This window comes from Vidua macroura, chromosome 1 (assembly GCF_024509145.1).
Source record: "Vidua macroura isolate BioBank_ID:100142 chromosome 1, ASM2450914v1, whole genome shotgun sequence".
Taxonomy (NCBI): Eukaryota; Metazoa; Chordata; class Aves; order Passeriformes; family Viduidae; genus Vidua; species Vidua macroura.
In genome coordinates this window covers 10,586,202-10,611,390 of record NC_071571.1, presented here as the reverse complement: position 1 = coordinate 10,611,390, position 25,189 = coordinate 10,586,202, and the positions used below count along the sequence as shown (strand labels likewise).

At 43.9% G+C, this 25,189-nt stretch overlaps 1 protein-coding gene across 5 annotated transcripts in view; it reads left to right on the top strand.

Annotated features, from left to right (window-relative positions):
- Positions 1 to 19,377: 19,377 nt before the first annotated feature.
- LARP4B (La ribonucleoprotein 4B) overlaps positions 19,378 to 25,189 on the top strand; it is a 56,002-nt gene continuing 50,190 nt past the window's right edge. For 4 of the 5 annotated variants that reach the window (XM_053999974.1, XM_053999982.1, XM_053999956.1 and 1 more), the window contains exon 1: positions 19,656 to 19,861. The gene's annotated coding sequence lies outside the window, so the exon portion shown is untranslated. Of the gene's footprint in view, positions 19,553 to 19,655; positions 19,862 to 25,189 lie in introns of those variants that run through there. The other variant, XM_053999965.1, reaches the window with a different exon arrangement.

Genomic DNA, 25,189 nt, shown 5'->3' with positions numbered 1-25,189 from the left:
AGACTGGTTTTGAATGTATTTCCTGTGCCTTAGAGAACAATATTTATTGCTTGTATTTTAGCTAAATAATGTTAGCATGAAGCATATTTGCATGTAACATGATCTATTAATAGATAACTATTAATATATCTGGATAGAGAGTGTGGCTTTTTGCATGCTTTTATGTTGCATCTCTTTAACCTCTTCATATCACATATAGAATAAATTAAGTGATGCACTAATCCCGGAAATAGGCATGTGAAAAATTCACAAGTTACCATTCCTTCCAAGAATTAGCTATAGCAGGTCTGTGACTTTCATCCCAAACACAGGCAAATGACCTTTCATTACCATACAACATAATTTTTATGTTGTATGTAAATAATAATTTTACAACACAGCTTTTTATAGTCTGTGAGTTTGTTTCTTCATAGCCTCTCTACAGTGAGCTCAGCAGCAGGAGAGATAAAACTTCCATAATCACATTGTTCCTCTTTCCTGCCGACAGTACACAACATCTGATGGACGGTTTCAGTTCAGCTCACAGGCAGCTGTATCATTGAATACCTGTGTCCACCAGCTCACTGGGCAGGGGGGATTCAGCTCCCCCCAGAGCAGACACCAGCACTGGTCAGCCAGCATGTGCTTTAGGTCTACTGCCAGTAGTGATTGAACTTCCATTGACTAGAGTGAGTTCAGTCACTTGTGCAGTCTGTAGGGGAAAGAATAATGAGTGCTGAATAATGCATGAATGATGAATTCATATCCCTCCCTCGGTCTCTTTTAAGTTTTATACAACACACAAGAAGGCAAATGTCCCTTCCTGGTTAATGTCTTAAGGGATTATTAAACCACAAGTTCCAGGTTGGCTCAATGCACGTTTCAACCTACTGCCATTTGTGCATGAACATTCCTTCCTTATTGGAAAAAACCTCACCCTTGGAAAATTATGTATGAACATGAAGAGACTGCAAAGGGAAAAACTAGTCACAGGACCTACTTGCTGCTTGGGGCAGTGAATGTAAAGCAGAGGTGAGTAGTTGGATGTTCTAGAAACCATTGTGAGAAATTTGGATGGACTCCCCCCCAGATGGATTTGGATTTTAAAAAAGTTTCTTGTGAACAGGAGGTAATTCCAATGGTTAGAATTCTCCTCTAGCATTATAATTGATTCTGTGCCTGTATTTTCTGGACTTAGAAAGACCAAATTTTGGTTCACATTTGTACTGCATGTAGAAAAGGTATAAATGGAGATAATTATAGTGAATATGTGCACAGGAATCAGGGCCTTACTAAGGCACTAGGTGGGCATTAGATGGGAGATTGCAGCACTCAATAAACAGGCAGCACACATTTCGGGTATATCCCAATTAACTGCTGTTACTCTACACTTTATTTCATAAACCTGCATTCATGAGTGGAAAAAGCCTGTCCTGAAAGTAGTCACTGCTTAATACCTCTATCATTTCTCTTTACAACCATGCTGCTGCTGTAATGCCCATAAAATGACCTGACAATGGTTAGGCAGCTGGTGTCATCTGATTGATCCTCATTAGACTAATTATAAGTGTCTCACCAGTGTCTTCTACTTCTCTGTCGTCAGCTGGGCCAGAGTTTTCTTTTGTCTCTGGAACTTCTTCAGGGCAGGAACTAACTTCTGGAAAAAATATCCTGCCTTGCACAACAGGACCTTGACCTTTGACTTAAATCTCTGGATATTGCAGCTTATTGTCTGAGAACACAAACAGCCTGGGTCTGCCTGGACAAAAGCTTCTGGTAAGAGAAAAGAACACAGAAAAGAGGTCCTTCCTATGTGTCTGAAACCAGGCGTGTAAAAAAACATGTAAAGGATCTGTGAACATGCAAGACTGTGCTGCTGCTGTTCACTGATATTTTTGGCTGAATTTATCAAAAAGACAGGAAATCTTTACCCAATAAAGTTTAAATTCACCTAGAAGACAGGCTTATTGTCTTCTACAAAATGAAGAAATTGATGAGGAGGATATTCCAGACAACTCCTCTCTAATTTTGGTGGTTTCCATCCACATATCTTGACCTCTCTAGCCACACCCTCACCTACTTCCCCCTCCATGCCACTCTTTTCCCCTCCAGCACTGCTCACACACTTTCAGGTGTATATTGGCCATGGCAGCTTTTGCCCTCCACGTACAGAAATCACCAGAAGGATTCCTTGGCATCCTCTTGCAACAGCTCAATGGCTTCCAGCATTCCATGTCCCATAGGAGGCCTGGGCTACAGCTCCTCAGGAGCACAATATCCCAGTATGATCCTCCAAAGGATGCTGTGGTGTGCTGCCATGAGCAAGGGAGTGTGGAGGAGCGGGCAGCTGCTCAACCTGCCTGCACATCAGAGGCTTTGCAGCAGTGACAGGTGACATCCTGCAGGGCCGTGACTGAAAGGACACGGCACCAAGCCACACCACAGCTAATAGGCACTAACAGTACCTGCAGCACCAGTAGTACTTCCTGTAATACCAGTCCCAGCCAGCGTGCTGAGTGTGGCTGCACTTTGAGGCACTGTGAAGGCATGGTTCCTCCCTCCCGCGCCCCTCTGGGGGAACACAAAACTGCCCTTCCCTCCAACCCTTCCTGCTTCCTTCCCAGCAGCATCCCTCCCTTTCTTTAACACACGGGAGGAATCAGAGGAGCCCAGAATGGTCCTGGGTCAGGATGACTGATGGGTTCGAGTCCCCACATGAGGAAGTGGAGGGGGACAGATGGTGAGCAGTTCCTCCTGTCCCCATGGCATCCTGTAGTGTGGCTTCCCATGGTGAAGCCTCCAAGAAATAAACTGTGTGTCCCAGCAAGATGAGATTAGCTGCTGAGTGCAGGGTTTGGTGAGGAAAGAGAGCTTTCCATCTGTGCCCTCAGCCCCAGAATCTTACTAGCCTTCACTGTGATTAGTATCCCATAGTTACAGATGCATGAATGTACACCTGCAATGCTGGCAGCACCTGTCTGGTGCTACCACATTCAACAAAAAGCAGGATGAGCACAGGCACAGTGACAATGGAACAATGTCCTGGCTCTTCAGAGCTGGTGCTTGACAACACAAAACACATGTGTACCAAATCTGCCCTTGGTTCTGTTCTGCAGAGGATTTTACACACCTGTCTGGGTCTGGAGCAAAACCTGAGACAGAAAAACTCAAAGAACTAAACATTACCAAACCCTGAGAGATCCAGATGAATTTACCCAGCCCAGAAAAACCCAAATGCAATCTTTTGTGAGTTTTGGGTCTGGAGATCAAGTTAGAGCTGTACTTCATGGCTTCGTCCCACCTTTAATATAGAGAAAAATATTTCAGCCCTTTAAGCAATTCTTTTTTTCTCTTGCATGACTGCCTTTCTGATTTCAGGATTTCAGTGATGACTAAAGACATGGTTGTTACTGACTTGACCTCTCCCAGCGGAGGCATCTTCTTACCTACGTGTTTCTTTGGGAGGTAATTATTTTCTTCCTGCTTCTGAGGTTTGCAATTTTGGAGCTAGTGCTTTGTTTCAAGCTCCCACAACCCTCTCAGGAACCTCTCCAGGTAAAAGCAAATGTTATCTCAAAGGGGTACTGAGGCTTTTATTACATCCTGACTTCATTTCTGCAATTCGTTATTTGCTGATCTGCCTCCCATTTCCCTGAGGCATTTGCAGCTCACATTGAACTTCACTGTTGAAACCTGGATTTTGGAGCATTTTGCTTATTTCCTGGGAGAACTTCTCTGATTTCATCCAGGTAAAGTTTCAGTTTCAGGTTGAAATTAATTTTCTACTTGCCAGCTTTCAGAGGTGCTTTCCTCTTCTCATAATGTTATTTTCCTATTACTTCCTTTGCAGCTTTGTCCCTTTGAGTTGTTTTTCATCTCCTTCTGTTAGAGGCAGTTTCACTGGTGAACCTCCAGAAAACTGCCAAAGCCCCACACTCTGTGCAGGCCTCAGAGTGAGGTGCCCTCACCTGCCAGTTCAAGTCACCTAAAATGGGACTTTGTAAAGGGGGACTGACCAGGGCTGACTCCAGCTTCCCCTTCAATTCTTCTGATAGGTTCTTCTTACCTTTTCCCTTCTTTCCCTTTTTGTCTGTGATGAACACCTGTACAAAAGCCAAGCACAGTGTTTACTTGCCACATGGCTAGTAAGATAGACAAATTCAGCTTCAATTGTCTCCAAAGACAAAGATACACATAATACACCATGAAAGTTATAAATGCTAAGTCCCCCTAGCATTTATATCCAGCTGGAGAACCTAAGAAGGCTCACTAGAGAAGACACTATTTGCCTAAGGATAGCTCTGTGGTTGCACACTGAGATTTGCTACAAGCTAATGAGCAAAGTTTAAAAATCCCTTTAACACTGGAGGTTTCTCTGTCAGCTACATGCATAATAAGGTCAACCTTACTTCAAATTCCACCTCCTCTACACAGGTCTTCTCAAACTGCAAAGGGAAAAGACCATATATTTTGGCTTCTCTAGAGGAATAGTCGGGTGCCACAAAACTTGTGTTGCTTGTCTCAGCCCTCAGCTGGGAAGGTGGATGCATTTGGTGGTGACCCTTGGCTGGGACATCCTCCCAGTCAGTGACCAAGGCTGCTCTGAAACATCTTCTACTCTGCTACTGTAAGTGAATGGGGATGGAAAGTCAGCTGTGCCCTACTTTTTGTGCTTGCTGAGTTCACTTCAGCAGTGCTCACAGATGATTTATCTTCTGGAAGGCATTCAAGCAGTCCAGCTATGTCTGCTCTCACACGTCTCCGCCTGAGAAGCGGAGTAACTCCTCTGGCTTGGAGCCACACCCACCCTGCCCCTGCTGAACAACCTGGGGCATATGGCATTGCCAGTGCAGCTCAGGGGGGCTGTTCCAGACTGTGGCACCAGCACTGGGCACGTGTTCCAGAGTGCTGAGCATGCCACAAAACCTAGACAGAGGCGATGGAAAGGAGCAGGAAATCCTGGGATGCCATTCCTTAAGCAGCCATACCCACACCATCCTTCAAAGAGGCTTGAAGGGTTTGCAGCCGCTGCCCAGAAATGGGTCCCAGGGTAGCCAGACCTGCCGTCTGCTGCAGCTTGCTAGAATGCTATATATGAGCATTTGGAAACCACAGGAGTTTGCTTCTGACTCTGCAGGCATCTGCCTCCCTAGCACAGATCAAACCCAGCGGGCACTGCCTGTGCCTCCCCAGTGCCTCCCCACTCCATCCATGGCCTGGCTCACCTGGGTTTGCTGCCACACCCATGAACTCCGTCCCTCCGCACTGCACCAGCGTCCACCTCTGCCACCATCTCCTGATAAACCTTGCCTGCCTCTCCCTTGCAGAACCCCAGACATCTGATTTTGCTCCTCCTGTCTAGTCCTTGTTGCCAGCACTGCTGAGTTCTGCCTTTTCCCATACTTGCTACACAAATAAAAGGGCAGCCTGTCCATGGAGACCACACTGAACACAGACCTAAAGAACAGTGAGGATCATGGCACGCCACAAACACCTACTCTGGCATGCCCTGACAGACAAGGGAGAAGCCATGCAAGATAATAATTCTGCTCCAGCAGGATTCCTTAGCTGCTTTTCCAGGTTTTGTAACATTTGGTTGGTTTAGGGTAGACAGTGAAAGTCTGATTTCAAAAGCTGGCTGGATTTCACAGGAAAGCACTTTCAAAATCAGGTCTTCTGAACCGTGCTTTCACATTTCAATGGCTGCTGTATTGGTAGCAGCTGGAGTTAGCACCTAACTCGACTTGGTTTGAATAAACCAAATCCTTACTGATGAGTCTGCTTCCAGGCTTGACATGGAAGCAAAATACAACAATGAATGGTAAAAGGTATATATGAAGGATCTGGGGGGCTTTGACTGGATGACAGCAAAAAGAGATTCCATTTTTATTAATATTTTCCATTTTTAGCAGTTAGGCATAACCTTTAAAAATGTGTAGGTCAGATGTGTGTCTCAGTTAAAGTCAGGAACAGCTTTTCTACTGGTTTTGATGGAATTCAAGTTCAATGCATTAACACTGGTGTATCAATATTGTACAATTTGTATCAGCATTAGCATTGCTAATAATTTTACAATGAATGTCATGATCTATAAGAGGATTTTACATTCAACCTACTAGCAGAATATAACACCTTTAAATGACACATGACACTTTCTAGCTGATAGGATCTGAAAAGTGTGAATCCTCAGTATTTTAATGCAGAATACAAATAACAGCCCAAGAGGTAATATTTTTGTATTTAACTCCTTAACCCAATTTTGGCTTATTTTGGAGTTATAAGGTACTATTTTTCAAAGCTTGTATTTGGCAAGACAGCTGATCGTTGTTGTCATCAATTGTAATAATTATTCCAGCACCAGGAAGTCATCATTCATTAGCTCAGACTTCTTCAGCTGATTTTTACTTTTATTTTTCAGATCCCTCATATAAATAGCATTGATGCCATACCAGCAGTATCTTCAATTTTAGGCAGGTTTGCCATTCTCCCCAGAAAAGAAGTAGTTCAAGAAGTCCAGCAATCTTGTTCCCAGCTCTTTTCCTTTTGCTGCTAGAGACCACTTGCACAGCAGACATCTGCACTGGTTCCTACAGCACCAGGTCATCCTTGTGTGCTCTGAGCTGGGCAAGAGCCTGGAGGGGTCTGGTCCGGGCTTGGCTGTCGCAGAGCAGATTACTAATCTCTACTACCAACACTGAAGGAGGAAAGCAAACAAGAAATGCAGCCTGGCAGGGAAGCCCCTTGTGATGCTGCAGTTCTTACACCTATTTACTTACCATCTGTTGGTCAGGCCTGTGCCTGCAAGTACAGAATACACTTAATTGGAATGGGCCTGAAAAAGCAGTGGGAAGGGACAGTAAAGCAGCGGTGGAAAGCACAGGCATCATGTTTTGTAGCGTGATGCACCAGAAACTTGCTATCTTGTTGCGTTTTTTCATTCATTCATTCATTGCAAGGGGAATTTTTCAGACGCCTTTTCCTCCCTGCCTGCAGTGTGAAGCACAGCACTGCTCCGCAGCCATCTACTGAGAGCGAGGCACATCTCACCATGGATACCCATTTAAATAGAGAAGTCACAGGACAGTTGCTATTTGTGTGCCTGAATGAAACTCTATTGTGCTATTTTTTTTGCTCCAGTGAAGCAGAACAAACCCTTCTTTTTCTTTGTTTATATGAGGTGAAAAAACATACTGGTACTGACTTTCAGATAAAAAACCTCTTAGTTGTAGTCAATTCCTTCTCTCTTTAAGAACATCTGGGGAAACAGAGACAGTCCATCTGTCCTGCTCCAACACTGAGATAAAATACCTGTGATCTTAAATACCCTTCTCATTTCCTGTCTGATTACACCTCATGCTGTAGTCCTTTGTAGTCAATGACTGTTTCTTTTCTCCATATGCCCATAGCTAGAAACACCAACAACTTTCAGGCACCAGTCAAATGCAAGTTTTTGATATCATGCATGGATTTTTTTTTTTTTTTTTTTTTTTTTTTTTTTGTTGAGGTATTGAGTCAAACGTCAGAAGACCTCAGACTTGTCTCAGAGGGCCATTGTCATCCCTGGTGTAATAACCTCTCTCTCCTCACTCTGGCTTTCTGTCTGTATTTTTAATTTGTTTTGCCACAGCGTCCTTGTCAGACACTAGGGGCTCCTTGTGCTTCTCTTGTACAAACATGTAAGCAAACACTAGTTATTGCTGCAGTAAATTCACATACTCAGAACGAAATTATTTCTGAGGGGAAAAAAAAATTAAGGCAAAGGAAAGGAAAAAAAAAAAAAAAAGAAGATGTGTAATGCATTTTCAGTAATATCTGAGATGCGTTCTCTGCACAGCCCTGTGCACAAGCCTGTGCACGATACCAGGCCAGTGGCTGCCCCTGAGCTCCCTCTGGCCAGCCCTGGCGCTCTGGCAGCACCGCAGGCCCGCGGTGTGAGCCAGCTCGGGGTCTGCGCCGCAGGCGCGGGCTCTGCCCGGCTCTGCGGGGCCACCACGCTTGCTCAGAGCAGGGCTGAAGCTCTGCTCATGCAACTCCAGCTTCCCTCTAAGACCTCTCATTTTTAAAAAGAGGCTAAAGAACTTTCACAATGTTAGCATCAATCAGTTAATGTACTATCTTAAAGGACACTACACAAAGTCTTGTCTTGGGGCACATCTTAAAGGATAATAATATTCCCTTGCAGGTTAGGAGACTAGGAGGTGCCCACATGTGGATTGGATGTCCAGGCTTCTGTTACAGTCCATGGAGTCCAGAGACCTGCCCACTTCACCCCAAAGCAGACATCTTGGCACACCAACTAGCTGGCTAAACTCAGATGTCTCGTGCCAGCTTTGCCTCTGGTATCCAAGATATTTACACAGAATTGCCAAATATTAAACATGACCTTTCTCCCTCCCAAGTGGCAGCTGGAAGTTGGGGCCTACTACAGGATATCTCAAATGGCTCTAAATAAATAAATGTGGACAACTGAAGCAGTCAGCAGGATAGCTCTTCAGGTTTCCTGCCTGTGATGGGAATTTGGATCTCTCTCATACAGAGACATTTCATCCTTCCTGAATGTCACAAAAGAAGACAACAGTCAATTTTTTTCCTTCCCAAAGGATGAGAAGCTTAGCTCCAAGTTCCAAATCAGCTCCTCCCCAGAGCATCATTCCTCCCAGAGGACATCATGGGGTTCACCCAGCTCTTCATGACTTTCCATACCTCCAAGCAGTATCCAGCCTGCCTTCAGCCAATGCAGTGACATGGTTTTGTGCACTGTTTGAATTAATTCCACTATAATGTAAGCTGCTGAAAAAGAATGGTGTTTATCCAGGACTCAGCACCTCTCAGACTTTCTAATTACTTACATAGTGTTTATATTGCTCAGTGGTGCCAATCAGGGTAAGGATTTATTGCTGCAGGCTGTTTACTGCTCCATATCTGAATATAGCTGCTGCCCTGAAGAACTCAAAATTTAATTCTAAAACAAGATGCCAGGAGTTTAAAACAAAAGAGAAAATTGATGAACAGAAGAGGTAAGAGTGACAAAGTCAAGAGAAGCAAAATATTTTTTATTGTACTCTGTTTCTTTTTTACAATTATATGCTTTTTAATTAAAGCATTTTTTTTCAATTTAAAAAACACCCAAACAACTAACCAAACCACACATGCTTCATTTCTTTTTTCCCCCTTCCTGTTTCTCATTGCAATTTGTATTTCTCAGTAGAAAGACTGGACTTTACATAATTTGATGTTTCCATTCAATCCTATTTAAGATTCTCTTTCATGTTTATAACTTCCATCTGCTTATATACCATTGGTTCAGGTGTCTCTCCCAAGCTCGGTGCTGGATTATCAGCAGAGGCATACAAAGGCTTTCTTTCCCTAGTGATCTGTGAAGCAAGGCAGCTCACATTCATCCATTTTGCCTCCATTCCTCTTGGTTGATTTGCCTCCAGGCTGGACCATGTCCCAGCAGGTAGGTTTCTCACTGGTTTCTCAGCAGGACCCTCTCTGGATTTCCTGGGACCATCAGTCCTGCTGTGAGTTTCAGGACATCACCCACCATTATCCTATCCCAATGAATTCCAGCTCACCTCTATCTGCCATACAACTCACTTCACAGAACCCATGGACACACTTTCTCAAGAAAAATACAAGATACAAGACCACTTCTAGCATTTATTTAAAAAGATAATTTGTGTTATCTCTGCAGGATACCCCCACTTATAACTCAATTTGATAAAAATCAGAAACACATGACTGCAAGTATAGAAGTATAACCCATATAACAGCAGACACCAAGAAGTGCTGCTGCTGTGCCACACACAGAAGAGGCACTAGAAGTGCAAAAGGCATCACAGGCAGCATGATGCTCTTTAAAAAAATCATTGTGTATTGAAAATCAGGGTTCTGTATTGAAAATCAGTACACACTTTTGCACTGTTATCTCCTATTCAGATTCCACAGCTGTACTCTCAGAGATCCTCTCTCTCCAAACACAGAAGAGACACAGGAGGTTGGAAGGAAATACTCTTCTTTTGTGCCAGAAAGTGGTTGTTAAGAAAACATCTCTTGGATGTGTAGGTCACACTGCATTTGTCTCATCTGAGCTCATCTTTGTGTCACCAGGCATTGGCCTGTCCCAGGCACCTGGCTGTGATGCAGAGAACTTCCTGATGTATTTGTCCAGTGAACACTGAGCCACCTGCACATGTCACAGAAGCCACCAGACATGCTCCCAGGCCCAGCTCAGAACTGACCTCACCAGACTGAGGAGAGAAAAACAGTATGAATATGTATTTTTCACTACAGGGTAGTTCTCCTGGTGATTTTATCCATCTGTAGTAATACCAGAAGGATGAATATTAAGTTTGTGTCCAAAGCCTGTGTTAGCTGACCATGCCAGTAACAACAACCATGGCTGCCTGCCACCAGGAGAGAAAGCTCTGTTATTTTCCTGACACTGAACTTCCCATGTTGCACTTAGCTTAGTGAATCAGTCAGCTGAAGCTTGCTATTCAGACTTCCTATAGTACAAACTGCTTTTTTTTTCCCTTTAAAACAGCTTTCTATTTTCTCTCTTACAACCAAGGGGAAGTCAGAACTGAGACTGCAAAAAAAAAACTGCATAAATTATACAATTTTTATGTTTACCTTGAGGTGCACAGGGATTTCCCCATACTTAGGTAAGTATGCTCAGTTTTGATGTCTAACATATGTGTCAGTAGGTCACAATGAGACATCTCTAGTCACCATTCATGTGGGCTCCCTCCACTCCCTTTACAGGCCATTCCACTCCCAACATCCAGCACACATTATCCACTCAGGGGTGGCCACAGCTCTCAGTCTGGTACACTCGGCTGTGCTTTCATCTCGTCCTTGTTTCATGGGCAGCAACCACTGTTGGGGCAGCCTGGGTACTCTGGAGCTTCAGCTCCAGACTTAATCCATGGCCACCAAGTGCCTGACCTTGCCCAGCCTGTGGATGACTTTAAAAACCTGCATTTCTCCTTCTGGGTGATTCCATTAATTGGGCAGGAGCTAGAAGTACTAACCAAACAGCAAACATTCTCTCTGCCTGCTTGGAGCCATGTGTACAGACTTAGCAGGGAGAAGTAAGGCATGGACTGAAGATAAGACACATCAATATGATGGAAAAAACACACAACATCCTAAGAAGGGGAAAACTTCACTGGAAGAAAGATAGCAAGTTTTCATGCAAACAAGCTGCCTGCAATTAAGTGTTACCATCATTGGAAGAGGAGAGAGTTGGTGTTGATGTCAGCATCGCAGGTGAGTCAAGGAAGCACTGGGAAGAGAGGAGGAATAAACTCTAAACCCCTGCCTCCTCAGAGATAGTTGCTTCAGCAGGAGCTCTCTTTGTGTCAAAGAGATCAGCAGCCTTCACAGAAGCTCTGCAGTAGATGAGAAAGCAGATCAATCAGAAATTTTCATGAGAGCAACAGTAGTTTATACAGGAAAATGCTTCCCCTGAAAAACATCCTGAGGATCAAGGCCTCTGGTGTGGAACATGTTTGAGATGCCAAGACCACTACTTGAAGCATGAAATGAGACGAAAGCATTGTGTCTTCTCAAACAGGATCAAATTGCATCATCTTTCTGAGCATTAGAAAATAACAGGTGTGAAAACTGTCCCTCTTACTGGAATCCTTCTGCTGGCTGCAAACCAGAAATGAATCCTCATGTCATGGAAAAGGGCTCTGCTAGAGGGAAGAGTATTCATAGGGCTGTATTGAATAGATCATCTTGACAATTTCCAGGATTCAGCAGCATGGAGTAATTTTTTTACAGGCCTCTAAAGACTAGTTGTCTTCTTTGACTGAGGGGAAGAGGTGCAAAGAATCAGACATGACTTTACAGAATATCAGCACCTGATGGTCTTTTCTTTTTGAAATCTTGCTTTATTCCCTGAGGGCTTACCTGCTTTTGCAGAGCACAAGAGATAGATCAAAAAACCTGATGAGGATGGGTATGTGTTACAGTGTATCTGTAAATTATGGGCATAAAATAACAGGAGAGAGGACAGCAGAATTTCTTTAACACAGATAAACCCCCAGTAGCTATGATGTACAGCAATTCCCAAATATTTACAAGCCCAGCTTACCAAGTGCAAGACTAGAGGCCACTCTGTCCCTCTGCCACAGATGACAAGGGTAGGGGTCTTCTTAAAGTAGCTCAGAGACAACCAGCTCTTCTCTGTCCCTTTTTTGCTCATTTCCTTAGAATTACAGGGAACTTGGTGTCAGTTTATCAGAGAGCAGACACAGGCTAGTGGGCATCTCTGAAATGCACCCAAAAAAGTCTATCTTGAAATATATGTGCAAGTATAGGTAAAATTCACCATAAAATTATTTAATTATTTTAAAGTATTCAAGAATTATCTGAGATTCTCAGGACTAGATGTCATCAATTCTCAGTGACAACAGACCCTATTTTCATGTGATTCTTATTTGTAATGCACAAGCTGTTAGTTTTTTCATTTATATAGCAGAGTAGAGGAGATCTACAAGAGAGTTATCCTTTAAGCATTGCAGCATGGGAAGAATGACATCCTTTTTTGACTTATCTAATAATCACCTTGAGCCTTGCAGCTTCAGAAGCAGTAAGCCCATAATTCAAAAGGATATGTGAAAAGAAACAAACCAAGAAGTCCTTCAGTCCTTACTGATGAATACAACAACCAGAGCTTTCCTGCCACCTTCGCTGCTATCTTCCCTAATCACACCTTCTAGCAAAAGTACTTTTTGCATCGCTAAGAAAGATGTAACCTCCTAATCCAGCCATAAAGTGTAAAACTCTCAAAAGATTCCTTTTGTTTGGCATGTTTCATTATAAGCAGTAGGTTAGCTCAGTTCTCAAAGCTGTGTTAAAAAAAACAACCAAGGCCAGGAACAATCATCTTGGGGGGGACACAGAAATGAAGTGTCAGGGACTGTACACCCAGTACTTGGCAGAAGGATCCATGGTCTCCTTGCTTGCACTGAGCAGTTTCAGTACATCTCAAGAAGTGCTGCACTGCTACCAGAGACAATTTGCAACTCCACTGTTTGTGGCATGGCCTGGGAAGCCCTTTCCCAGCTACAGCAGCTGCTGGTGGTCTCAAAGGACTAGAGAGCACCTGGGAGTCACTAGCACTGCAAGGGTTTTTGGATAGACTTCTTTCTATCCTGAGTCACAGTGACCCTAAAATGCAACAAGTGTTACATTCTGCAACTATGCCCTTAGGAAGTCCTGGCAAAAAGGACCATCCAGAATTTTGACATAAAAGCATCTCTCAGACCCTACAACTAGACCACAGTAGTTCAAACTATTTTTTAAACAAATAATAGTCACTGTTTTATGGAATTTGAAATACTAAACTGGGCCGGAATTTCATCTATTTACCAGCCTCCATCAAGTATTGTAAATCTGACACTTTAGCCACTTCCCTCTGTATAACCTGTCTTGTATCCAATACACAGATGAAATAGCAGCCTGCAGCAGTTTTCTTTTGTGGTGTCAGGATAAATTTATGCCCTCAGCATCCCACTGTTGAATATATTTTATACTGAAACAGGAAGGAGAACCTGAGGCTTCCCAGTTGAAGCAATATCACTTGGACCATACAGGCTGCACAAGAAATTTGGAGAGCATTTCTGTGTCACAGAGAGATATTTGATGCAGAGTTAAAGTGGAAAACCACATTTCTCCAAGTAAATAAAAAATTCAGGAGAGTTCTGTGATTTATATTGTGTTCTATGTTAATGACATTATATTTAGTGATATGATTATAATAGATTTAGGGAAAAGTTTTGCTTTAGAAACAATTATTTGTAATTAATATTTCACTTGGCCCAAATATTAACTTCAAAAAAGAGACACTTCTTGAAATCTATTTGGTCTTCTTGCACATAATATTCTGCTATGATGGGAGGGTCATATTAAACAGTCAATCTGATGCCAAATTAACTAATGGCCAAACAAATTGTCAATTTCAAGCAAGGAGAACATTTTTCCTGAAAAATTTGAAACCAAGATGCCACAAATATCTTTCTATAGAGGGTACATGCTTATTTTTCAAGTCTTGAGTATTTAAGTTACTACCTTATCCCAGCTCACTATAATGCCTTATCCAATATATTTCTTCTATAACTAGAAATATTTGATATTCATAGCTTTGCAATTCATTCATTAGGGGCATGACAATTTAATATAATTTTCCTCACAGATGTCCAACATAATTGAGAATGAGAGAATTAAAATTGCATCCAAACACACACACAGGACAAGATATAGAAATAGAAAATCTTAAAATCTTTGAGAACATGAGCAGGAAATACAATTAAAGATGCTCATGTTTGAAATTGGAAGTTTGGATAATAAAAATTTATGTGTATATGATCCCACAGAATCTTAGTAAAGTGCTTAAGAGGACAGAGATCCAAAATTATGATCATTTTTCAGAGCATATACAACTTTTGTATGGGACCTGTTACAACACAGAGTTCAAACATCTTCATGCCTTAGCTTGCCAGCTGTTGATAGGGGATAAATACACTCATATTCACACAGGAGCTATAATGATATCTAAAGACTGTTGTGAAGTGTTCAGAAACAGTAGTGATAGAATGATGAAAATAGGTACAAAGGCAGAAGATTGCTAATATCACTACTGCTAAGAAAATATTAGATTCCAGACCCCTTAAAAATTTTTTTACTCAGCCAGAAAATGTACAAATTATACAATTTTTCATAAGGTTTAATTAGCTTTTAAAAATGGGCCCAAGCTAAAGACACAAATGTCACAGATTAACAATAACTATCAAAGACAGAATATTGCCCTAACCCAGAATATGCAAGATCTGGTGTCAAGTACTGACTCTGCTACAGACCTGCTATCTAGAGACAGAGTGGCACTCAGTCCCATGGGTTAGCTGAAGTGTCAGGGAAGGGGTTGGACTCAATGATCTTGAAGGTCTCTTTCAACCTTGTAATTCTGTGTGATTCTGTGTGTGTGTAAGGCCTGTGCCAGTTTTATGATAGTGCAAAGTCCATGAAACAGAATGGCAATTTTCAGATTTGTGATTATGCTCAATTATCAGTAATTATTACTCTTAGAGCACCTCCTGAATGTTTGCAATCAGCTGCTGTTAACAGTTTTAGTATTTATGTAAGTCTACAACTTAGGATTATTTTACAGGGTGTTAATGAAATCTCAGGTTTAACAACGGCTCGCACCCACACTACAGCCTTATTTTAAAATGGTTTCTGTGTCTTAAAGAAATCAGACTCACCTGCTGCAGGGATAAGGACAGAGGGAAAATCTGCTGAGAGTGGGGTTGTTTGAACTGGTTCTACAGCAGCACTTTAGAAGGCTTGATATCTAAAATCCAATAAAGACACAAAGTGCACGTGTTCGTGTTGTCAACCACGTGTGGGCACCCAGTGCTGCTGTCTGGGCATCAGGACTCCACTGCAGTCCAGCTGCTTTTTGGCACTGGATCTAATTAAGGAATTGTCTCATGATAGCTTAGACAGATCTGAAGGGTAAAATATTTTATGAGTGTGTTTCAAAGGAATAAAAATAAATAAACATAAAACTCACAAACAAACAAACAATAAAAAAAGAGGCAGTCCAGACCAGGAACTTCCTTACAAAGCAGAAATCTAGTTCTGTGTTAGTGGAAGTTTTTATCATACCACCCAAGTGCTTCACAAACTTCAATTAATCCTCTATGCTCTTGTGATGAAGGACATGTTATACTTTTGAGGGTTTGATTTTCTGACTGCTCAGTTCTAGGTTTAGCTTCCAGGAACACTGCATTATTTGCAGTTCCTCTTTGAACAGAGTTATCTTCTTAAGCATACCAAAGATCTCTTTTTTAACCCCGTAACTATGAATCCTAATTTAAAAACTTACAGAATCACAGAATGAAAGATTCATCAAGGTTAGAAGAGACCTTTAAGATCATCTAGTCCAGCCCTCAACTCAGCACTTCCAAAACTGTCCCTAAACCATATCCCCAAATGCCACATCCAAGCACCTCTTGAACACTTCCAAAGACTCCACTGCGTCTCTGGGCAGCTCATTCCAGTGCCTGGCCACTCTTCCAGTGAACATTTTTTTTCCTAATATCTAATCTGAACTTCCCCTGGCACAACTAAGTTCCCTCTCATCCTTTCACTTGAATTTTGACAGAAGAGACTGACCCTGACCTGGCTACAGCCTCCTGTCAGGGAGTTTTAGACAGCAACGAGGCTCTCAAGACTCCTCTTCTCCAGACCAAAATTTAATTTTAAGAATATATCTAATATACTGAGAAGTAACTTACATAGTTCTTTTTATATCTGATTGACCACAGATCAAGGAAAAAACAATTAGTTAGTCTAATCTTGCTTGATTTTTGTGGACTAAGGGTCCAATTACTGGACATTGCTCCTTCAGAGGTGCACGCTCTCTCCTGACTGCTAAGTATGAGAGGTAGAAGAAACAGGAGTAGTTTCTACTACCACACATAGCATCCATGGTCAGTCTGTAATATTTCACTCCTATCTGGGCACACATTTCTCAGCTACCAGGGTACCATTAAAAAACTGAAGCATTTTTAGAGATTAAGTTCTACATCCCCCACAGTGAGAATCAGAAGGGGGCCAGGCAGGTAGAAAATTCATATTACTTCCCAGAAAAAGTGCTTCACCAATGCATGGGAATACAGCTTGGGCAGACTGCATGCCTAAAGGGGTAAGGAATTTTGAGGCTCCTCAAGAACAAGGATATAATGTTTGAGACTTTAAAATCAGACCTTTTTTTTTTTTTTTTTTTTTTTTCTTTTCTTGATAAGTACTGCAGTCTGCTGAAAAATGGTCTGGCATTAAAGAGCAAAATTATATCAAACTCCTTCATAAAACAAATTTAAAAAAATGAGGTAGACTTTTAAGCAATCAATTGTTTATACAGTGGCTATGTGGTGACCACCTGATGGATCAGTGACACTCCCTGCACTGCCTGAGGTACTGTCTGAGGGTCTGTCCCTCTGAACACCCACTCTCAAAGCTGGTTTATTCCTTTTCCTGATCAAGCTCTAGCCTATCTGCTCAGGGCTTTTTCCTCATGACAATTCTACAAAAGTGAAACAACTTACTATGGAAAACATCCCCTTGTTTGCCCAAGAGTGAGCACTGAGATGCACTTCCCTCAATCAACAGCAAAGCTCTGTGTCCAGTAGGGTCTGAGTTCACTCCTTGCATTGGGTTGTTCTTTAGTGCCCCTACTAGCAAGGGATTTTTAACAATACAGTAACATCAAGAACATTAAAACTACCACAAAAAAAAACCATTCCAAAAGGGTGCTTGTCCTTAAAATAGGTCTTCTAATTACTGTAGTGTCTCTATGGGAATTTCTAGCAGATACCTGGAAGGCAGGCATGTGAATCTTATCAGTAAGGATTAAAAACTGGATTATCCTATCTGGATTAATTTCCGAGATGCAGACAGGCAGCAATGCATGGTACAGATAACTATTGACAACTGGCTGTAATGTGATGTAGTTCTGCAGTTATTTGTAGCTTGTAGACAAACTGAGGACTGGGAGCAGCTCTGGAAGATGATCCTTTCTAGACCTTTTTTTTTCTTCCTGAAGTTCCAAGAGGAAACCACAGGTTTTCCTTTTGCCTAAATAACTGTAGTTAAAAATAGATGATGATCTGTACTAAATAACTAGAACTGTTTGACAAGACTTGTTTGTTCCTTAGTCAAACAAAAGAACTCTTGAATCTTGTGGGGCTCACTGCAGTTTTATATAAATGAAGATTTACTCTATTCCCCATCTTTGGAAGAGCGAGAGAGCTTGAGGCTGAGAAGTTGGGAGAGTCCTACAGAGACTTCACCTCTGCCAAAAGTCCCTCATGTTCCAACCAGAATGTCCTGTGCCTGCCTGTCTGCATTCCCTTTTCTTCCCAAGCATGTTGTTCAGTCCAGCCTGACATTCTCCAGCCTAGGAGGAAGCAAGCACCTTAAAACAAAATGCATTTGTACTTCCCAGCAGTTTCTTTGCTTGTCAAGCCCTGGCAGTGGCAGAGAGGAGCCATTCTGTGGGGACTGGAACTTGCTGTTGGAGGGAAGCACTGTGTGGATCCTGCTTAACAAAACAATCCTGCCTTCCTGCTGCAGCCTTTGTCTTCCCAGGATTGTTCCTCAGCCCTTTGCTTCCTCTGCCTCCTCTCCCTCCGTGCAATGAACAGTGGGAGGCTGGTGAGGCACTAGAATGTATTTCCTAGAGAAGCTGTGGATGCTCTGTTTCTGGAAGCGTTGAAGGTCAGGCTGAATGGGGCTTGGAGCAACCTGGACTAGTGGAAGGTGTCCCTGCCCATCAGAAGAGGGGCTGGAACTCGATGATCTTTGGGGTGTCTTCCAAGCCAAATCATTCTGTGATTCTATGACACAAGACTCTCCAGGTCACATGAAACATAAGGCTCTTACTTTTCTCCTAAAATTCTATTTAAATTTATCACTTCCCTTTGAGCCACAACTGCTAAGTCTTGCTCCACAGGAGCTGCTAGACCAGGAGCTGGGACTCCGCGGTAAGGTAATTTCGGACAGGCACCTGGTCCCTCCCGCTGCTGCCATGGCAGCGTTCCAGAAGGCGACAACGCGCCCGGTGTCAACAGGGCAGACAGACCGGCAGACAGACCGGCAGACAGACCGGCAGACAGACCCGGACGTGCTCCCACAGCCGCAGCCCCCGGTGAGGCCCCGCCGGCCTCGGGCACTGCCCCGGCGCGCTCCGTCCCTCTGGCCTGAAACGCCGCCCGGCGCCCGCTGGACACTGCCCGCCGACACACGCGGAGACAGCGCGACAGGAGGCACCGCTTCCGCGCCATGAGCCGTGACCCGCCCTTCCTTCCCGTCCCTCCGCCTTCCCTTTCCTTCCTCCTTCTCTTCCCTTTCCCGTCTCTTTTCCCGCCACTTCCCGGCGGGGCTACGGCGCGTGGGAAGGGACAAAACGCCTCCGGGGGAGCGAGCGGGAGGGCGGGCGGTGCCGGCCCCGCCCCCGCGCGCCCCTTGGCGGCGGGTGACGTCAGGCGCCTCACGCGCCGCTCAGCGCGTCACACGCCGCGCGCGCGCCGGGGTCCCCTCCCCCCCCTCCGCGCTCCGCCAATCCGCGCGCGGCGGCGCCCGGCCGAGCGGCGCCGGCCAATCCCTTCCGCCGGCGGGGGCGGGACTTCCGCCGGGAGCCGGAAGCGGGTCTCTCATGCGAGCGGGTGGTTGAGTCTCGGCTCGGAGACGTTTCGGGCCCGGAGCCGCCGCCGCCCCCCCGCGCCCCCCCCCCGCCCCGCCCGCCCCCGGCGCTGCCGCCGCCCGCGCCCCCTCGGCCCCGCCTCGCGCTCCGCTCTCCTCCTCACGGCATCCGGCGGCGAGGCCCCGGCGGCGGCGGCGGCGCGGCGAGAGGCCCCGGCGCCCGCGGGAACCCGACAGGAGTGAAAGGCCCCGCGCCGGCGGAGCGGCCCCCCTCCCCCCCCCCCCCGTACCCGCCCGTGTCCCCCGTGCCGAGCCCCGGCCCGTGGGCGGCGGCGGCGGCTGTTGGTGACAGGTGAGTGCGAGGGGCCGCCCGGCCCGCGCCCTTCGGGCGGCGGCGCCCGCCGGGGCCGTTCCGCACCCGCGGCTCCCGGTGCGGGGGGGGATGGCGGGGCCGAAGGGGGAGCGACACCCCCCGCTCCGTCGCCCCCTCGCACCGGGGAGGCGGCCGGAGCCGCCATCTTCCCACCCGAGGCGGTTCCCGGGGGAGAGACGGGAGGGAGGAGGAGGATCCCGGCTCGGGGCCGCGGTGGTGGCGGGGGCAGGGCGGGCGAGCCGCCGGGGCCGCTCCCGCACTGCGGCCTCGCCGCCCCGGGCACAGCGGGTGAGCTTTGCCCCCGCGCCGACGGGGCCTTGCGGGGGAGAGCCGCGTGTGCCGCGGGGCGAGCGGGAAGGGGGCGAGAGCCGGGGGGACCCGCCTGGAGCCTTCCCGGCCGCCCGGCCGGGGCGGATGGGCGGCCGGGACCCTCCGGGGCGGCAGGCGGTGCCAACCCCTGGCCCATCGCTCCGGGCACGTCGCTGGCTTTCCACGCGAGCCGTGCCCTGAGCAGGTGAATTGCCGGCGGGCCGGGGGTGCGCCCGGGCTGCGCAGCGGAACCTGCGGGAGCGAACGGGCGCTGCGCTGCCCCCAGGATTCAGTTGTTGTTGGGCCTTCGGTAGCTGCTTCAGCGAAGTTGTTTTCACTCTCGGTTTCAGTTTGTCCAGGTGCTCAAAATTACTACGTAGCTTTGTCCACAGTTTAAACAGATGTGCGCTTGCCAAACAGTGTTTGTTGTATGAGATTCCTGTGTGGCAGATAAGTATAATTATTTTTATTCTGCAGGTAAGCGAATTGAAGCAAAGTGGTTAAGACTTGCCTGTGGCCACACAGAGAGTGCTGGTTTCAAAACCACTGTTTAAACTTGAGTCACTGTTGGGGTAAAACCATGGGAATTCTGGCTTCCGATTCTGCATCTTGTCTCTGGCCTAGTTTTGTTGGCCCCTGAATCCTTAGTAAAATTGGAGAAGGAATCTTTCTTAAGTACTGCCTCAAGGATTGCTATTGTAAGGTCTGTCTTGTGGTTGAAGTTTCGTGTCAGACTTATCTGGTTTTTACAGATGGGATAAATTCTCAAAGGTCGAAGCATATTGTATTTTTTTTTTCATCTTGCTGGTATTTCACAACTCTTGGGTTTTGATTCTGGTCTGGTAACTTTTTATCAGTTGAACTTTCACTTCTCCCTGCTGATTTGTAAGCATTTCTTCAAGTCGGTTCTCAAGATATGAAGCTAATCAGCTTAATCACTCTAGCTATTAGAACAACATTGATATTCTTATATTTTTTAATTTTTTTTTTTTTTTTTTCGTGGGAAGTGAGAGGCAGGTGAAAACTAGGCTGAGGCCTGATAATACACATATAAAAAGCAGTATATATTTTATGTATAATGTCTACAGAAAATTTTATTCTTCTAGATGTGTTGTCATTCATGTGGATATGCTCTTTTTATGGAAGCCACAATTACTTCTACATTTAATTGGTCTTACATTTTGGGGGAAAATAATCTTTATTCAAATGGAGGTAAAACTTTTGCTTAAATGAATTACAAACATTGAATTTACAAGCAGAAAATTGAAAATATTTGATCTCTTGGATGTTCCGTAATAAACAATTGTATGTAATCGGGTCCTTAAGCACACACAATGTTCTGGGTTAGGTTGAATAGATTGTTGCTTAGATTGTTCACCTTGTAATTTTTTCCACTTTTTTTTTTTCCCGTTTATACACAAACACTGAGGGACTAAAGGTGTCAGCACAAGTATGTGCTGCCTTGGTTGCTTTTTATGGCTGGCTGTGGTGCCAATATACACATAGAAAATACAAATGACTGATATGTATTCATTATATATATATATATTGCTTAGATATAGGGCTGTATCTTAAATCTGTTTCTTTGCAGAGCAAAACAGAAGATCTGGAACTGGAGGCAGTTACGGGGGCTTGGGGACTTTGTTTGGGGGTTTTTGTTTCTTTGAGACATACAGAAACCATGTAGGCAGTTTCTGATGATGATGTTTTATTTCGATTAGAGTGAAGTTAAATCCTTGGTTTATTTACTGAAATGCAAAGTCAATAGAGTCAGGTTTGTCTAGTCTATGTGTTCTGTACTGATCTGTTGTTGTGTCCATTATTAAGTCTCATATCTTGCAGCGGCTTGGGCTTTAAATCAGTTGAGAGCTTAATTGGCATGGTAATATAAACTCTTTGTTAAATATTTATTACATTACCTCACAAAATGCACATGCTAGACACGGAAAAGGCATGTTTGTGACCACAGTGCATGACAAATCTAAAGTGACAGCTTAAAGGTAGCAAAAAAGGAGTTATAAAAAACAAAGTAATTAGGTGTAGATGTATTCCATCAGTTTGATTTTTTTTTAAAACGAGGTGGCTTTTAGGACCTTCAGCGCTATTAATGTTTAATTCCATGGTGTCTATATATATTCATCAGGCATTCACATTCTCTTAAATTAACAGGTAAGGCACACAAATAGGAACGTAAAGCACTTGACTTTTCTTGTGCCTGTGTTGGAAGGAGCAGGTTTTGCAAAGGCCACAGCCTTATCGATCTCGAAGAAGAGCACTCTTGCCTTGGAGGTGTGAAGGTGGCTGTGGAGCTAGCTCACAAATGCAGTGTCAGGAGGGCTATTGCTGGCAGAAAGAGATAAAGCAAGCAAAGAAATGTACTCTGGAGTCCAGAGAATATTAAGCTTTGGGAGTGTGATTTGCGTGTGTGTGCATGTATGCACACATGTGAGAAACTGTTACATGCCTTAAGACGTAATAAGTGTGGTTTACAAAGTTCTCTGTTCCTCTAAGCTTTTACTAGTAAACGACATTTTTGGACAACAGGTTTGTCTAAGTCTTAGACATAACTGTAGAAAATAATCTCAGGCTGCATTTTTTTTTCCTGCATGTAATCAGGGATACTCAGCTAACAGGAGTATTGGAAGTCCTGTGCATTTGCATTCAGAATGGGCACACAGGTATGAGTAGGAAGGACAGGATGTTACAAAACAGGACGTTGTAAGGAAGAAAATTAACCCTCTCCCTGCAGTTTTGAAATAGGCAATGATGTGTGGAAAGCTGTGTAGAAGATGAGAATAAAAGCTACTCTTGTAGTAAAGGCCCTGGAAAGATGTTTGAGCAATGTTGTTCTGAAAGCAAGGCGTGCATGTGCTGAAATTAATACTCTGATTTTAGTCCATATACAAGATCTAAATGGGTGGATTTCATCACAGAAGCCACTTATTGAATTAGGGAGGGGAAAGTGACATAAAACTAGCACTATTTCAAAGTTTGTAATCCCTCAAAAAAGAGAAGATACATACACACAACCTCTTCCCCTGAACTGATAATGTGCTTTGCCAAAGGCACCGATTCTAATTGTATTTGCATTTTCAAGCTAACGCTTTGGGAAAGCTCTGTTTTCTTTTCCTGTGCATTAACTCCTCTGTGCTAAGCTCAAGACATGCTAGTGTATCATAACAGTCAAACACAAAAATAGCATTCTAAAGCAACTTCACAGAATATAAAACTGAGTGATAGTTCACCTGGTCAAAAAAAGTTTTTGTACTGTACATACTGGATAATTGAAGAAGACCCATTGCTATTCTAACAACCTGTTTCTTTTCTCTTTAAGCATATAATGACTTTGACTGTCTAATGATAAAAATGTGTCTACAATCAACAAGTCTGAGGAACTTGTTAGAAACAGGAGACCAGCAGTTGATTTCTGTTCCACCCATTCATCTATTCAAGTTCCATAAAAGTATTACAAGATAGAAACAATTTCTGTTAATTGGTTCCTAGCTGGTGGTACTTTAATTTTGGTGATGTGATGGAGCCAAAGATTTATGAAATCATTGATCTTTCACATCTGTGTGTGTAGCTGTTCCATACCCTTTCTAAAGGAGGGTGCCCCCCCATTCAGAAGCAGGTGCCACAGAGCAATACCTGCAGACAACAAAGGTACTTTGGAGTGCTCAAATTAGGTGTGACTGTAATACAGCATAAATGTGTGATTAGGATAGCCGTGGCAGTGTTCATTCTGTGATGTGTGCTGCTGCAGGTATTTTGTGTCTGGGTATGTGTTTCAGGAACAACAATTAACTCCAAAATTGGAAGTCTGACAGAGGTTACTAATATGTGGCTAGCTGCTTGGCCTAGAACATTGCCGGGAATTGGGGAAGCGCTGTTTTGACACCCTGATGAATCACCAATTTCTTTGAGTCTTAATCTTTTCGAATGCTCTCGTTTACCAGGGAGGGCTGGGCTATGCATATTCTGGATCCTGTCAGTCCAGCTCCTTAATGGGTAGTTGAATGATGTAATACAAAAGGAATCAGTTGTTCATAAGCTGAATGGATTGCCACCTCTGCACTTCCAGCAGCTCTGTTGTTATTCTCATAAGGCTGTTGGCAAGTAAGGAGCTGGTGTTCCAGAGAGCATATCCTACAGTAAAGGTTTATTCTGGATTGCCTCTATGGCCATGTAAAGTTCACAGATATATCGAGTTCAGTGTACGTGTATTTAAGGTAGTGGCACGTATGCATAACTTTGAGTTCTGGACTGTTGCACATACAGATAGAAATATAGATGCCTATAGAAATGTACAGACATCTGTCTACCATGGTAGCCTGTGATGAATTGGACACAATTGCTTTATCTGTTAGGGGTTCTTTTCTAAAATGCCAATATAACTTTCATTATTGAAAACAGGAAACACTGGCAACGCAGACTTCAGAAATTACATCTTCAGATGCTATCAGAATTTCACATGGAATATGTTTGGGAATGCACTGAGTTTTCAGTGTGAAGAATATAGAGTTATTTTATCTAAAGCTAGTGCTGGGCTTTTTTGAAGTCTAAATACTGTATCACCTTATTTGGCTTTTAGATTTCTTGTGGTTTTTTTGCACAAGTATGTAAATGTTTTCCCTTTGGATGGGTTAATTCTCTCTTATTGGCCCTTCCCACCTGACTTCTGGAAGTAAGCAACAATGGTGAATACTTTATTGGTACTATTCATAAGGTGGACATCCATCTCTCTTGTTAGTGGAATTGCAGACTTGCTTAAAACACTGTAAATTTGTTACTTTGTTAAAAGTGTTTATCAGTATTTCTCGGCCAATCTAACGTTCTGCAGTCTGATTTCAAGTGAAGTATTTTATAATTACAGGATGCCAGTGATCCGACAGGGAAACCCGAGAAACAGAATATAATAGAATGTTAAATAGTAACTATGTTGAGAAAAAAAAAAATCATTTCATAAATCTCATTTGGCAGAAACTTAAAGGTTTGAAAGCTTACAGTGATGTTTCTTGGCAGCTTTATGCTTTTGTTTTCGGTCACTGTTGGTATCCATATGTGTATTTTCACAGGTTGTGATGCTGTCACAGGTTGCCCCACAACAGAGTCTGACTCTAACTGTTGTTTAAACAAGGAACTGATGAATCAACAGGCCAATGTCCAAAGTAGCTTGCTTTTCCATACCCTAATGCTGAGGGTTTCTGCTCAAATGTTTGGATGTGTCCTTCTGGTTTCTGGTTCTTGTTCTAGGAATTAAAAGGTAGAGCAAAAGTGAGGAATGTACTGGGGCATGGTTACTTTAAG